Source organism: Anabrus simplex, chromosome 2, assembly GCF_040414725.1.
Source record: "Anabrus simplex isolate iqAnaSimp1 chromosome 2, ASM4041472v1, whole genome shotgun sequence".
Classification (NCBI taxonomy): domain Eukaryota; kingdom Metazoa; phylum Arthropoda; class Insecta; order Orthoptera; family Tettigoniidae; genus Anabrus; species Anabrus simplex.
The window spans coordinates 58,431,390-58,445,767 of NC_090266.1; the positions used below are offsets into that span (position 1 = coordinate 58,431,390).

The 14,378-nt window shown below is 38.2% G+C and overlaps 1 long non-coding RNA gene across 1 annotated transcript; it reads right to left on the reverse strand.

The window, feature by feature from the left end:
• Positions 1-205: 205 nt before the first annotated feature.
• Positions 206-13,432, reverse strand: LOC137498607 (uncharacterized). Its single transcript, XR_011017871.1, has 3 exons — positions 13,385-13,432; positions 13,178-13,244; positions 206-459 (listed from the first exon to the last, which is right to left on the reverse strand). It is a non-coding gene; the product is annotated as an uncharacterized lncRNA (long non-coding RNA).
• Between the last annotated feature and the right edge of the window lie 946 nt (positions 13,433-14,378).

A 14,378-nucleotide genomic window follows, 5' to 3' on the forward strand; every position in this document is an offset into this window, starting at 1 on the left:
GACCTAAAGAAAATAGCTCAGAAGTTTGACTGTGAACTGACTGACAAATGGAAACTGATCTTTAATGTTGCATACCTTTTATTCTTATTTTCAATTACAGTGTAACTGAGCTTCACAATTTGATTTATCTGGTGAAATATACGTGAACAAATGACACGTTACAAATGATGGAACATTTTGTTTGAAGCAAGTCACATGATGCAAATTTAAAAAAGAAAATAACAAATCAACCTCACTATAAATTCCTCACACTCTGCTCACAGTTAATGACAAGGATATTACAACAAAAGAAATTTCATATGGAACGGATTTACTTCAGCGTTTCAACTCAATAGTTGCTTTGGCTTTTGGTTCACCAAGGTACATGACTTCATCCAACAACTGCTGGAGCTCCTTCGTATGCACCGCCTTGGAGCCAGTGGCAGGAGAGGCCAACGCTCCTTGTCCAGTGTAGCTGATCTGCAAAATTTACATCCGCAATTAAAACTCAGACCAGTCTTTGTAAACATAAAATATCAGGGTTTTTTAATGTTAAGCTCACTCCATCAAAACCATTGAAGTGATGAAAATTTATGAACAAATGTAACTGAGCTCACTGTACTAGACACAGTGGTTAAAATAAATGGATACATTCCATACAATCAGACTTTCAACAAAAGGTACATTTATAAGGTAACCTAAGCAGATTTCTAATTCAGCACATGCAGAGCAGAATGCATTCCTCACAACCCAAGGAAACATTCTTAGTGTAGTGTTTAGAGTTTCAATTTCTTTTCCAAATATGTCAAAATCAAGTAACAAATTCTAAGTTATTAATTTCTCTTTCAAGTTCTATTAATTTGAAACAACCTATGAACATAATCTAATAATTCCAAGTTGGCTGATGCAGTACTTTTTCACAATCTACAATTTCTGTTTTGTAAGGAAGTGTCTCGTTTGTGATGACCACTGTGCGTGAATCATAGCTCGCAGTAACCCAGAAGACTCCAAAACAGAGCTCTGTGTAATGCCTTCCTAGCAGAAAGTGGGGGGGCTGTATATACTCGGGAGAAAATACTCACCAGAGAGTGGATTTTTACCGGAAAGAGAAAAAAGAAAGTATCACCAAACAACTGCTAACCAGTTGAGCAGAAGCACTGTTCACTAGTTGAAGCGCCACCTTGATACAGTCGAGAATGAAGTAGGCACGTCATGTCCTGGATTTCTTGTGCCTGTCTCAAGGTAACCGTATTTTATGGCAACGAGGAGATTCTTAAATTACTGCATTTATTTATTGCTTGTGATATAATTTTTTAGCTATCACAATGACTTCAACTAAACAAGGGCAGATATCTTCAAAGGGATTAGGAAACTACTAAAAATTCTACACAATTTCCCTGAGTACTTAGGTGAGCTGCAGAAAGTGTTTCACAGAGTCGAATGCATCAGTATTTTGTGAATGAGCATCCAGCCACATCAACAAGATAACAAGGAATACAGTATACCTGCAGCCACAGACAAGTGGCATTTCTAGTCAATACTACAAGACCAAACATTCCAAATCCAGCAAGGCAATGAGCAAGGAATAAGCCTGCAAAATAACATTCATTTTTTAAATCACCATTATTTAATCTACAAATTCATAATGAGACTAAGAGAATGCAAATTTACTTAATAAATAATGCAGCAATACAATTATGCTGAACGTTCAACAAAATTTTGAACCCCACCCCCCATTCTCCATAATAATTGCCCGTTTCAGTGAGGTTGTCGGTGCATTACTTGAGGACAGTGAGATCTGCCGGTGCCTTAACGTCTCAAGGTTGTACTTAAGATAAATAATAGTCTATATATAAAACCCTCTCTGTACATTGCTCAGAATTTAAAAAAGAAAAGAATGGTATTTCTGCATCGGTCATATTCGCAGTAAGAAAGAAAAGCAATTGCTAATTTTCAGTCATTTCTGTCTCTCTGTATGTACGCGCATCACGAAAGAATAGACAAACAGAATTTAATGAAAATCGGTATGCATATGCACTGCAATCTAGGCTATAAATACCATAATTTTATTACCGAGCAATTGGCCGCATAGTTTGGGTTACGTAGCTATCAGCTTGCATTCGGGATATAGTGGGTTTGAACCCCAATGTTGGCAGCCCTGAAAATGTTCTTCCATGGTTTCCCATTTTCACACCAAGCAAATGCTACAGCTGTACCTTAAATAAGGGCAAGGTCGCTTTCTTCCCACTCCTAGCCCTTTCCTATCCCATCATCGCATAAGATTATCTGTGTTGGTGCAACGTAAAGCAAATTTTAAAGAACATTTTTTTATTCAGGCTTGGTGAAAGGGTAGTTTAGGGGAAGGCCTGAAATTTAATTCTCAAAATTTATTGCTATTATAGGTCCACTCAATAAACACTACATAACAAACATTATAAATAATACAATTTATGATCACTTCTTCTTCTTTTCTTCATGGGGCCTCTAAATATTAGTTCCTAATTAGCGTTGACCTCTAAGATCTTTTACTACAATGTTTTTCCTTCATTCCCACCTAGATATACCTGCTCCCTTCACAAAGCTGCAGGTTGTTCTTATTGGGTCTTCTTGGATTTTTTCTCTCTCTTCACCTGGTAGTCCTAGAGTGGAGAGTCTGATTCTACCCAGCACCTCACATTCGAAAAGTATGTATTCAGCTGATTCCTCTGCTTCATGGCATTTCCTACATATGTTTTCTCTTATTACTCCAATTCTATGTAGGTGTTTTTTCAGATGGCAGTGTCCTGTCAACAGTCCTACTACTCATCTTATATTTTCTCTGCTGAGTTTCAACAATTCTTTAGTATACTGTACTTCTTGTTTGGTCCTTGTATCAGTTCCTTTGCAAGCCTGCAGTTTTCCATTTGTTTCTTTTGTACCCATTTTCCTATGTAGTGTCGGGCTTGTCCATAGGAAATCCCACATATATGTTCTGGGCCTACAAAATGTGTTTCTGCCCCTTTCCTGGCCAGTTTATCTGCCTTTTCATTTACTTCCATACCTGTATGCCCCGGTACCCATATTATTTTGACAATGTTGTACTTTGAGAGCTTCAGGAGAAGTAAGTGGCAATACCAGACAATTCTGGATATTATCTGGACTGCCTCTAGTGCCTTAATGGCCGCTTGGCTGTCCGTAAAAATGAAAATGTTTTTATTCCCATAGTTCATTTTCAGATTTTCTTCAAGACATGTTGTGATAGCTATCATTTCAGCTTGAAAGACTGTAGTGTGTCTGCCCAGGCTCATCTGGATTGATCTCTCAGGCCTTCCCCCGTTGATCCCTCCTCCTGTGCCATCCACAGTCTTCGAGCCATCAATCCACCACACTATATCTTCTTTTTCAGTATTCCATTTGTTGATATCCCAGTTTCTTTTTTTATTATCTGGGTCTCAAACGGTTTTTCAAAGTTTTACTGTGGTATCATATGATCAGAAGGCATGTGTAGAACTTCCTCTGTTATTATTCTGTTAATTTTACAGTGTCCTAGATTGGGTGTTTGTGCATTCTCGCACTCTGATTGTGCCAGTCTATATGAACTCATTCTAGCCTGTCCTTTTACGAAATTGCATAGTGATGGGAGGTCTAGTAAAGTATTCAAGGCTTCTGTCAGCGTAGTTCTCATAGCCCCAGTTATGGCTAAGCATGCCATGCTCTGTAGGCTATCCAATCTACCGCCGACTTTTCCTTGACTTACTTTCTGCCACCAGATGATTGCAGCATAGGCCATCAACGGTCTAATGATCATTGTGAATATCCACATTACCATTGATTGTCTTAGGCCCCATGTCTTCCCAACGGCTCTTTTACATGCATACAGCAAATTCTTGGGCCGGGTTATGTTCCTTTCTATATGTGGATTTCAGGTTAGATTTTTATCTAACACTACACCTAGGTGCAGTGCCTGTTCTTCCATATGTGTATATATATATATATATCTTGCCCAAAGGGCTTCAGTGATCTCTTTCCCTCTAATTTTCTCCTTCTTGTAAAAGGGACCAGAGTGATCTTGTTCGGGTTGACATAGTTGTTCTTCCCGACACCAGTTCTCCACAATGTTGAGTGAACTTTGCATGAGGTCCTGGATAACACTCATCACCTTACGTCATACCACAATCACTAGGTCATCTGCATATCCTTGTGTACAGAAACCCTGTTCGTTGAGCATAGCTATGATTTTGTTCACCATGAGGTTCCACAGCAGAGGCGAATGAACTCCTCCCTGAGCACAGCCTCGGGTGGCCCTAACTGTCACGTTTCTTCAAAAGGGGTTGCTTTTATCTTCCTTCCATCTAACAAGGATTTAATCCATTTGACGATGGTTTTACTCACCTTGCTCTTTTCAAATGCTTTGATCATAGAGTCATAGGTTGTATTGCTGAAGGCTTCTTCTAGGTCTAGAAATGCCGCCAGTGCAATTTCTTTATATTCTAGGCTTTCCTCTAGTTTACAAACCAACTGGCTTAGTGCTACTTCAGTGGATCTGCCAGTCTATATGCAATTGCAAACTGATTTTCATGTAACGTTGAGTTCAGTTGCACTGTTCTTCTGATATATTTATCCAGAATTTTCTCCATTGCTTTCAGCATGAAGGAGGTTAAACATAATGGTCTGTATGCTTTGACATGGGCATAGCTTGCCCTTCCTGGTTTAGGTATGAATACTGGTTTAGCTTCAGATCATGATTTTCGCACATACGCTAAAGCTAGACTAGTTCTGAAGAGGTCCGTCATGGCATTGACGAGTATCTCCCGTCCTTCCTGTAGGAGTATCGGAAGTATCTCATCTGGCCCTGGAGCCTTTATAGGGTGAAATGTGACGATTGCCCATTTTACATGGTTGTGTATTATTACTCTGTTGGCGCAGTTCCAGTCTGCTCTTCGAGCTCCAGTCTCTGTTCCAACCGTTTCTTCTTCTGTCATCTCCTCAGCCTCAGGAAAGTGACACACCATTAGCATCTCCAGCGTATCCTTCCCCGCCTGAGTAAATGACCCATCTGTTTTCTCCAGTGTCTCCACCTGATTTATATGGGTTGCTTTAAGAAACTTCTGGAGCCTTGCTGTTTCAGTGTGTGATTCCACTTCCTCATAGAACAGTCTCCAAGATTTTCTTTTTGCTTTGTGTATCTCTAGGTTATACTCCATGAGTTTCCTATGATATACGTCCCACATACCATTTCTAGACGATATTCTATACAACATCCTAACCTCTTTTTTCATTTCGGCTAGTTTGTTGTTCCACCACCTTACGTTTTTGGTGTTTTTCTTTTCTTTGAGAGGACAGTTGTCATGGAATGAGTCTATAATGGCCTCTTATAATAGTTCCACTGCCTCATCCAATTCTTTCTGTCCTTTCACGTTAGTTGGAATTTTTTGTACAGCCTTCCCTAGAACTTCTCTGTATCTATCCCAGTTAGTTCTTTTTGGCTCTCTGTACATATCAATCTCACATAGTCTCGCATCTATTGCAAATTGGATGTGCCGCTGGTCTGCCAATGATGGTTCCTCCAGCACCTTCCAGTCTTTAATAAAGTGTGCAATATGCGTAGTACTTAGTGTAATGTCTATTTCCTCCCTACGATTTTTATTTATAAATGTAGGCTTGTTTCCTACGTTTAGTGTCGTCAACTTAGTTCCAATAATAAACTCTAGTAAAGACTCACCCCTTGCATTGCAGTTCGTGCTGCCCCATGCCGTGTAGTGTGAATTTGCATCTGCTCTAAGGACTAGGTGTTTGCCTTTCCTCTTTGCGTTGTAAATTAGGTTCTCAACTTCTGTTGATGGGGGCAGATTAGTTGAGTCATATGGGAGGTATGCAGAGCCTATGGTTATTTCTCTGGGACCTTCCCAATTTCCAAGTTTTATCTTGGCCGCCACTAAGTCCTCCGAACAATGTTCCTGCAACAGAAGGCATTTTAGTTTTCTGCTCACAAGTAAACATGTTCTAGGCATATTCGATGTAGTATCGTACATTAGGTTACCTCCAGATTCCGCCAATCCTGCTACTCTGCCCTTAACTAACCGTGGCTCTTGTATAAGAGCCACATCGATAGCCTCAGACTTAAACTTCCTGATGAAATTGGCCACAGCTTTATGATTACTTAGGTCTTAGGCTATACATTTTTACCATACCACCTATAACAGAGATATTCATGAATTTTTAATTTTTGTTGCTTAGTCCACATCAGTGCCAAGTCAAGAGAAAACGGCTGAACAGAATTGAATGAAAATCAGTATGTAAAGATGTGAAAAAAGGTCCTACAATCTAGGCTGTAAATAACTTTATTCACGCTAGGTGAAATGGTACTTTAGGGAAGGCCTGAAGTTAAATTCTTAGATATACGTAGGTGCTTTGAAAAGTTCTCGGAATGTACTAGAATTAAGCATCTTACCTTGAGGGAACTGCTTTTATTTTTCAACATAGTCTCTCTGTAGACTAATGCATTTGGTCCAGCGATGTTCAATGCCTTGATCCCATCTCGAAAATGAGATTCCTCCAGGCCTGCAAAATACTTCTCCAATTCGGCTGTCAGTTCTTCCCTTGTAGAAAATCTCCGTCCACCGAGGAAAATTTTCAGCTTGGGGAATAAATGAAAGTCTGACGGTGCAAAATCAGGTGAATAAGGTGGATGTGGCTACAATTCGTACCCCAGTTCATGAAGTTTTGCCATGGCAATAACACTTGTGTGCGGCAGAGCATTGTCCTGATGAAAGATGACCTTTTTCCTTGCAAAACCAGGCCTTGTTTCGTGTATCTTTTCCTGTAGTTGGTCTAGGAGGTTTGCATAGTATTGCCCCGTAATTGTTTGGCCAGTAGGAAGATAATCTATCAGCAGAATGCCTTTTGCATCCCAGAAAACTGAGGCCATGACCTTTCCGGCCGAACGCACTGCCTTTGCTTTTTTTGGTGGTGGTGAATCAGCATGTTTCCACTCCTTTGACTGCCGTTTTGTCTCTGGGGTATAGTAGTGGACCCAAGTTTCATCTGTAGTCACAAACCGGCGCAAAAAATCTTGTTGGTTGCACTGAAAATAGGCCAGACTTTGTTCGGACATTTTCAATCTGGTGCGTTTATTGTCCAATGTCAAGAGCCGCGGCACCCATCTTGCGGATAATTTTTTCATACCCAATTCTTCGGTTAAAATATCAAAATCAAAATCTCTTTATTTGCAAATGAGGTGTCTACCTTGGTGGCAACTGGTACACTAAAATACATTATTGTCAAGAACAAGTGGTTAAAAAAAGATTATTAGATTTTTTGTTAAATAATAAATATTTTTATCAATTTCAGTATGGTTTCCTACCACACTCGAGTACCAGTAATGCTATTGAGGATATTATTATTAAACTACAACAAGCTTTAGACTCAGGTATGTTAGCAGCTGGTTTATTTATAGATCTTAAAAAGGCTTTTGACACAGTTGATCATAAAAATTTTATTACATAAATTAGAAGCAGCAGGCATTAGAGGCATTGCATTGGATTGGTTTGTTGATTACCTCTCTAATAGGGAGCAGTTTGTTACATGTAATAATAATCAGAGTAATGTGAAGGTGATCTCAATTGGTGTGCCTCAGGGTTCTGTGCTTGGGCCTTTATTGTTTCTTATCTTCATTAATGATATTGGTCACCTTAAATTAAATGGAAGACTATCCATTTTTGCTGATGACACTAATATTTTTTATACAGGCTCTAGCAATCATGAATTTGAACAAAATATGCAGCAGGATATTCGATTACTTGAAACATGGCTTAATTCCAACCGATTAACTATCAATCTAACAAAAACAAACTACATAAATTTTCACAAACCTTTATATGTATTAAATTTGGATAAAAATCTGCTTTTCTTCAATCAAAGAGTAATGAAAGTGCACAGTACTAAATTCTTAGGACTGATTATAGATGAAAATCTGTCGTGGAGTAATCACGTGGAGACTATCTGTAATAAAATTATCCCTGTGATTGGTATCCTCAGTAGATTGCGATATAAATTTTCTCGTGGGTTGTTGAAGGGTATTTACTATGCTCTTATTGAAAGCCACATCTCTTATATGATACATGTCTGGGCATGCTGTAATAAAGAATTATTTGGAAAGGTAGAGGTCCTTAGGAAGAGAGCACTAAAAATAATTTTCAAACTGCCCATTCTGACACCGACTAAAGATCTGTATAAATATTGTAATATATTATCACTTCCAAACCTCCGCATAAAGGCTTCTATAATTATGATCTATAAAATTCAAAACAAATTAGTCCGCTCAAACACATCAGTAATTACCAATTCACAGATTCATAATTATGAAACAAGAATTATTTATAATATTCACTACAATCAGATTCATTCCGCTAGTTATGGTCAAAACTCTCTTTGGCATTTTTCTATAACTATGTATAACTCGCTTCCAAAAAATATAAAAATGTTACCAACTTTATCTAACTTCAAAAGTAATTTAACTAAATACCTGAAGTAGTAACGTAATTATGGTTAGGAAGCTTTGTCCTATCTTATCTCTTACACCATGTTAAATTATATACTTACTGTATTTTATTTTGTAATCAGATTGTGAATATAGCTGCCATTGTCATTTATTTGTATTGCACCAAGAAGAGCCTTGGCTCAGGTGCCTATATTGAAATGAAATAAATAAAATAAAATAAATATTAAATTAACAAGAAGAACATTTTCCTATAATACAATATTATACAATTTACGCTAACAACTTTTTCTATTAAACACACGGCTCATCCTTAATAAATTTATATTGTTTACAAAATTCTACTTATACTATCTCCTGCACTACTTACAAATATAGTCAACTAATATATAGTATGTGGAATTACTTCAAATGATACTACACAACTGGTATAAGATTAAAATTTACATTGCATTTATTTACTTTGTTTTTTTTTTGTTTTTTTAACCATTCTGAAACCTAAGTAGCATAACGACCTGCTGCGTCTTAACCAGAACCCTTTTGCCACCACTTTTCAGGGTTCCTGAAGGGCCTTCACAGCTACCGGAGTGGTCCCAGGGCCCTCGAAGTCCCCACTGTACTTCACTCCTACAGGCAGTCCCCTACTTTGGCTGTCCAAACTCTTTAGACCAGGGGATGGAATTAATTTATTCACACACATTTTTTATTTACATTAACCTACACTGGTCGAATGCCCTCTAACATTTCATTTATTTTCTCTGTTCCTGTTTATTCTCTTCTTGAATATCTGTACAGATTTTGGAAAAGGATCAAACACTACCTCTGGTAAAGTGTTCCACTCCTTCACACCCTTGAATGAAAATTTACCCCAATCGCTTCTGCTACAATTCCTTCTAATTTTATATTTGTGGTCAGTCCTGCCGATATAATTATTTTCCAACTGAAGCCTATCACGGATATCTCCCCATGCTTCTTCTCCTGTATAGGCTCTATATAAGGTAAAAGGACCAGTAGATGACAGTGGACCAGTAGATAGCACTTGCAGATGTTAAACCAATTCTAAGCTTGTAAGGGAAGTTATAATCGTATACAATCAATAGTTCCCTTCCATGATTATAGAGTGCAGCATATGAAATAAAGGGAAATATCGTAGTACCTTCTCCATATTTCCAAAGATGTTTTATAAAGAGCCGTATGAGAATTAGATGTAAAAATGGCGTCTGCTTACAGTTAGTGTTAACGAGGAAGTAACAATACAGGTATGTTGCTGGGCAGGGTTTTGTTGTACTCTGGTCATTTGATTCATTTTTACCAAATACATTCTTTGGGGAGGGTAATATTAGCATATTCAGAAGTTATGACTTTGACTGAAGAAATATATTGTTAGTGTCATCTATTGGTCCCTAATATAGCTAGTGGACTAGTAGTTGGCAGGGTATGCCATCTTCTCAACCCTTCCACAAGACCTCATGGGTCTAGTAGTTGACATGACAGCCTGAATGTGTATACTTCAATGTGATAGCAAATTCTGGTGAATACAGCAGTTCATATCAATCTCTAATTGGTAAATTATATTGTAGGAAGGAAAGGAAAACTTAAAGGTGATGGAATATTACATTAATGATAAGTAGCAGTCTATGTACGCCTATAAATCATGGCACGGTTATAAGCACACTTAGGACAGAGGGTATGGCCTGTTTTGATCTATTTAACTACAGTCAGAATTAACAGAATTTGTTAAACATTATAAAATTTAGGTACATGTGTGTTTAAGTGCATTCCATATATACATTTCTGATAAAGTAATGTTATAGCTCAGTTACTACAGTTTGTGGAAGGTATGTTCAATTTGCAGGTTATGCTCTGAGCTAAACATTGCTTTTGTTATTAATTTCAGAGTCCTGTGTCTATCTTATCATGCCTGCCAGGGGGAAAGGATCACTTTTTAAATACTCGTTGGAGTTAATGCAAAATGCCATCGAAGCAGTTAAGGACACACCATATGCCACTGCAGCTACTAGATTTGGTGTTCCACGTGCAACACTGATGAACATTTGCAAAAAATGCAAGAGTGAACAAACGCCTTTCAGAAGTAAAATGGGCCCACCAAGTGTTCTAAATGAAGAAGAAGAAGAAGAAGAAGAAGAAGAATATGTGCTGTGTGTCTGGATAGTGAATTGGGAAAAGCTGGTTTTTCAATAACAAAAAAAACGAACTCTTAGTGAGCGTGCAACGATTAGTGCATGAATTAAAGCGTGACAATCCGTTTACTGATGGTAAACCTAGCAAATCCTGGTACACATCATTCATGAAGAGACACCAAGAATTAAGCATATGCATCCAAAGCATCCAAACGCCATTGATTTTTCAAAGATTCCTTCGGCTGAGGGGAAGGAAGAAGTCCTAGTGTTTCGGCAACCCAGCAGCATGTTTCATGAATAGCAAGTAGCCATAGAAATAATGGAAAAAGAAATTGGTGGAAGTAAAATTGAATACTTCAAGCAGGAAAAAAAACTGTGGCAGCTGGATAGAAGACATTGAAGAAGAGGACAGAAACTTATTTTTATTGTGGAGGAAGTTGGTGGAAATTGTTGAAGTCCGCTCACCTCCCATGATGAACAGCCCATTAGTAATCGATAAGGACATACCAGTGCTTGATGCCACACCTACTGCCATGAATCAAGTTACTATTCTGGCAGTTGCAAATGAAAACACAGCACATATGCCTCAAAATGAACTGTCATTGTCAGAGGTTTCTCCTTCCACAACTCAGTCGCCAACTCTAGGATCATCATCAGATTTTCAGCCCATCCCCTCAACATCAACACAGAATCTAAATCCAATTTCAATCACTCCAACAATGCAACCTTCACTTGTGGACAATAGGTGTCATCATACCAATGCTACTGGTGCAGAATGTTCCACAAGCAATGTCCCTTCTCCCTTCAAATGAGCGTTATTTTACCCTAAAGAACTACCTTCAACAACACCAAAAAGAAAGAAGGTCTGTAGTTCTCCGGTTTCCTTTTATCACCCTTTCCTTTATAAATTGGTATTATTATAGATTCCTTCCATTCCTTTGGTATTACACTATTATTTATGACATAGTCAAAGATAAATTTTAAATAAGGCACTATGTACCACCCCAATGTCTTTAATACCTCCCCAGTAATTTGATCACTTCCTGCTGCTTTTCCTTGCTGAAGCAGTTGGATTTCTTTGAAAAAAACTTCATTTGTGAATGAGAAGCTTCTTGTTTCGATCTGTGTCTCTCCCTCTCTTTCTTCTGTTTCGGTTTCCAACTCCTGACAATCATCTACTGAATCTCTGAATTCCCTACTAAATTGGTTTGCTTTCTCAGTATCTGTTAAATAGTGTTCACCCCCTTTTCCCACCATTGTAGGAATTTGGATTCTTTTTCCTTTTTGATTCCTGATATATGAATACAGCTTTTTCCATTTCCCTTTGTGGTCATTACCCTCTTGAAGTATGCCATTCATATAATTCTCTTTTGCTTCCTTTTTCACTCTATTCAGTTCCTTCATTAGCTGTTTTCTAGTTTCTCTACTCTCCCTACCCTCTTTGAGTTTCCTATTTAGTATTTTACATTTTCTTTTTAATTTTTGTATTTCCCTTGTATAATAAACAGGGTCTGAGGTCATTTTACCCTTCTTAACAGGTACGAATCTCTTCTCTCCTTCCCAAATGATTCCTTTAAATTTAGCCCAAAGTGTATCCACATTACTCCCTACACGTATCCAACAACTGAATTGTGATTTAAGGAAAGTCCCAAATTTATCAACTTTAGTTTTTCTGTACAATTTCTTGTCTTGCGTGACCCTCTTATTAAGCCTTTTTGGTACCAGTCCTACATCTATTATTACAGCCTTATGGTCACCTATTCCTTCAATTACCTCAGTTTTATCAACAATTTCCCATGGTTTAACCAAGAACACATCTAGTTAGTTATTGAGACAAGTCAGTTCTTGTACTACCTGTGTAAATCCTCCCTCCCAAATTAACTTATTTGCCAGTTTCTGTTCATGGGCTTTACTTGCAGCTCCATTCCACTTCAGGCAAGTTTAGATCTCCCCCAATTATTACCATAGGCTATCATTATTATTGTTTTTATGAGTATAATCTATTATTTTCTCAAATATTTCCATGTCTCTTTCCTCTCTTTCCTCTGTTCCTATAATTCCCACCTCCTTCATATTATCACAAACTAATTTTATCCCTAATATTTCATCCCTTTCATCGGTAAACCATTCATGTGAACAATAAGTTTCCTTCACCAGAATAAACACCCCCCCTCTCTTTTTATCTCCTCGGTCTCTAAGATAGACTGTGTACCCTTCTGGAAATACTTCTCTATTACCCACCCCTTCTCTCAACCACGATTCCACTCCTGTCACCACATCAGTCTCATAAGATTCCATTAATGTACCGAATTTTAATTGTTTATTTACTACACTCTGACAGATTACCAAGAGCAATCTCACACCCCCTTCCTCCCTAAAACTTGACTGTTGCAATTGGGTAAATTGAAATTCCTTACTTTTCAGAGTTTCATTTTCTAGTTGACTAAGCCAGCTTGAAGTACAGCTGGCTCTTTCTACTAGTTTTCCTGGTCAGTATTATAACTCAAGAGAGTTGCCTTTTTTACAGTACATATCTTAAGATTAATAAAATCTAGAACAATATTTGCTATCTTTCGTTTACCTGAATTGTTTAGATGAAGGCCATGCTTAGTGTAACAGTGTCTCTCGAGACTGCTGCTATCAGTTACCTGTGTATTACGAAAATGTTTACAAATTTTAACCATATGTGTATTAACTTTGTCCACTTCAATGTTCACATACGAGTCTCTAATCAAATCATGCCTCTGGGGCACGTTCACTACAAAGATGTTAGTGTGAGTCAGCTTACCTAGTGTACATTTAAGTTGAGAAATGACATTCTTAGAGTCGTTGTGAGCTACGTCATTCGTCCCGCCGATGATCACTACTGCATCACGACTTCCGAGATTTCTAGCTGCCTGTTCGGTGTTTTCCAATACCTTCTTGATTGGGGCCCCAGGATAGATGACGGCTGATGCTGCAATATCTTCATTGTTCATTTTCTACGCAATTCCCCTCGCCTGGCTATCACCAAATATAAGAATGTTCGAAACTTTCGCCGGTGCACTGTGTGGGATTTTAGGCCTAACTTTGCAGCTTCTCGTAACGGAATTTGCGCTATACGTTTGACTGCTTCCCATACGGATAAGTCCTTGCGTATCGCTTACTTCCCTCATGGCTGAAAATCCATTTTTGGTGTCAATTACAAAGTTGTCCTTATTTAACTGTTCACTTTTCCTCCTAGAATCTGAAGCAAGTTGACACCACGCGCTAGAATTCACGGAGCCACCTGTGTTCTGAGTGTTTACTGGTACCGGTACTTTAGATTCCAGTAAACGTACTTTCTCCTTTAAAATCTCATTCTCCGGTTTTAATGCTTGTAAATCCTGTTGCAATAAAGAGAGAATTACAAGTATATTATCATTACCTCCATCCTGCAAGGAATGAGACGCCAGCGATTCGTTGACCGTTGTAGGCCTATGTTTGTTACCGCTACTCAAATTGCTCTCGCCACCGCTCACACAGGTCCAAGTATCTTTATATTTAGCGAAACCAGCACTACATATACACTCAAAATGGTACCAAATTTTCACACTGGATACCATTCTTCACTCGTTTCTTATTTACACCACACTTATTCCCGATTATTTCGTATGAGAACTGGGAACTTTCTTCACTTACATCCTTCGCTGACGCCATCGGGATTACCCGTTCAGAAGACATCCCTACAGCTTTAGCAATCTCCCACATTTTTAGTTGACGATCCTCCATGACCATTTTATGCACCTTTGCTATAAATTCTG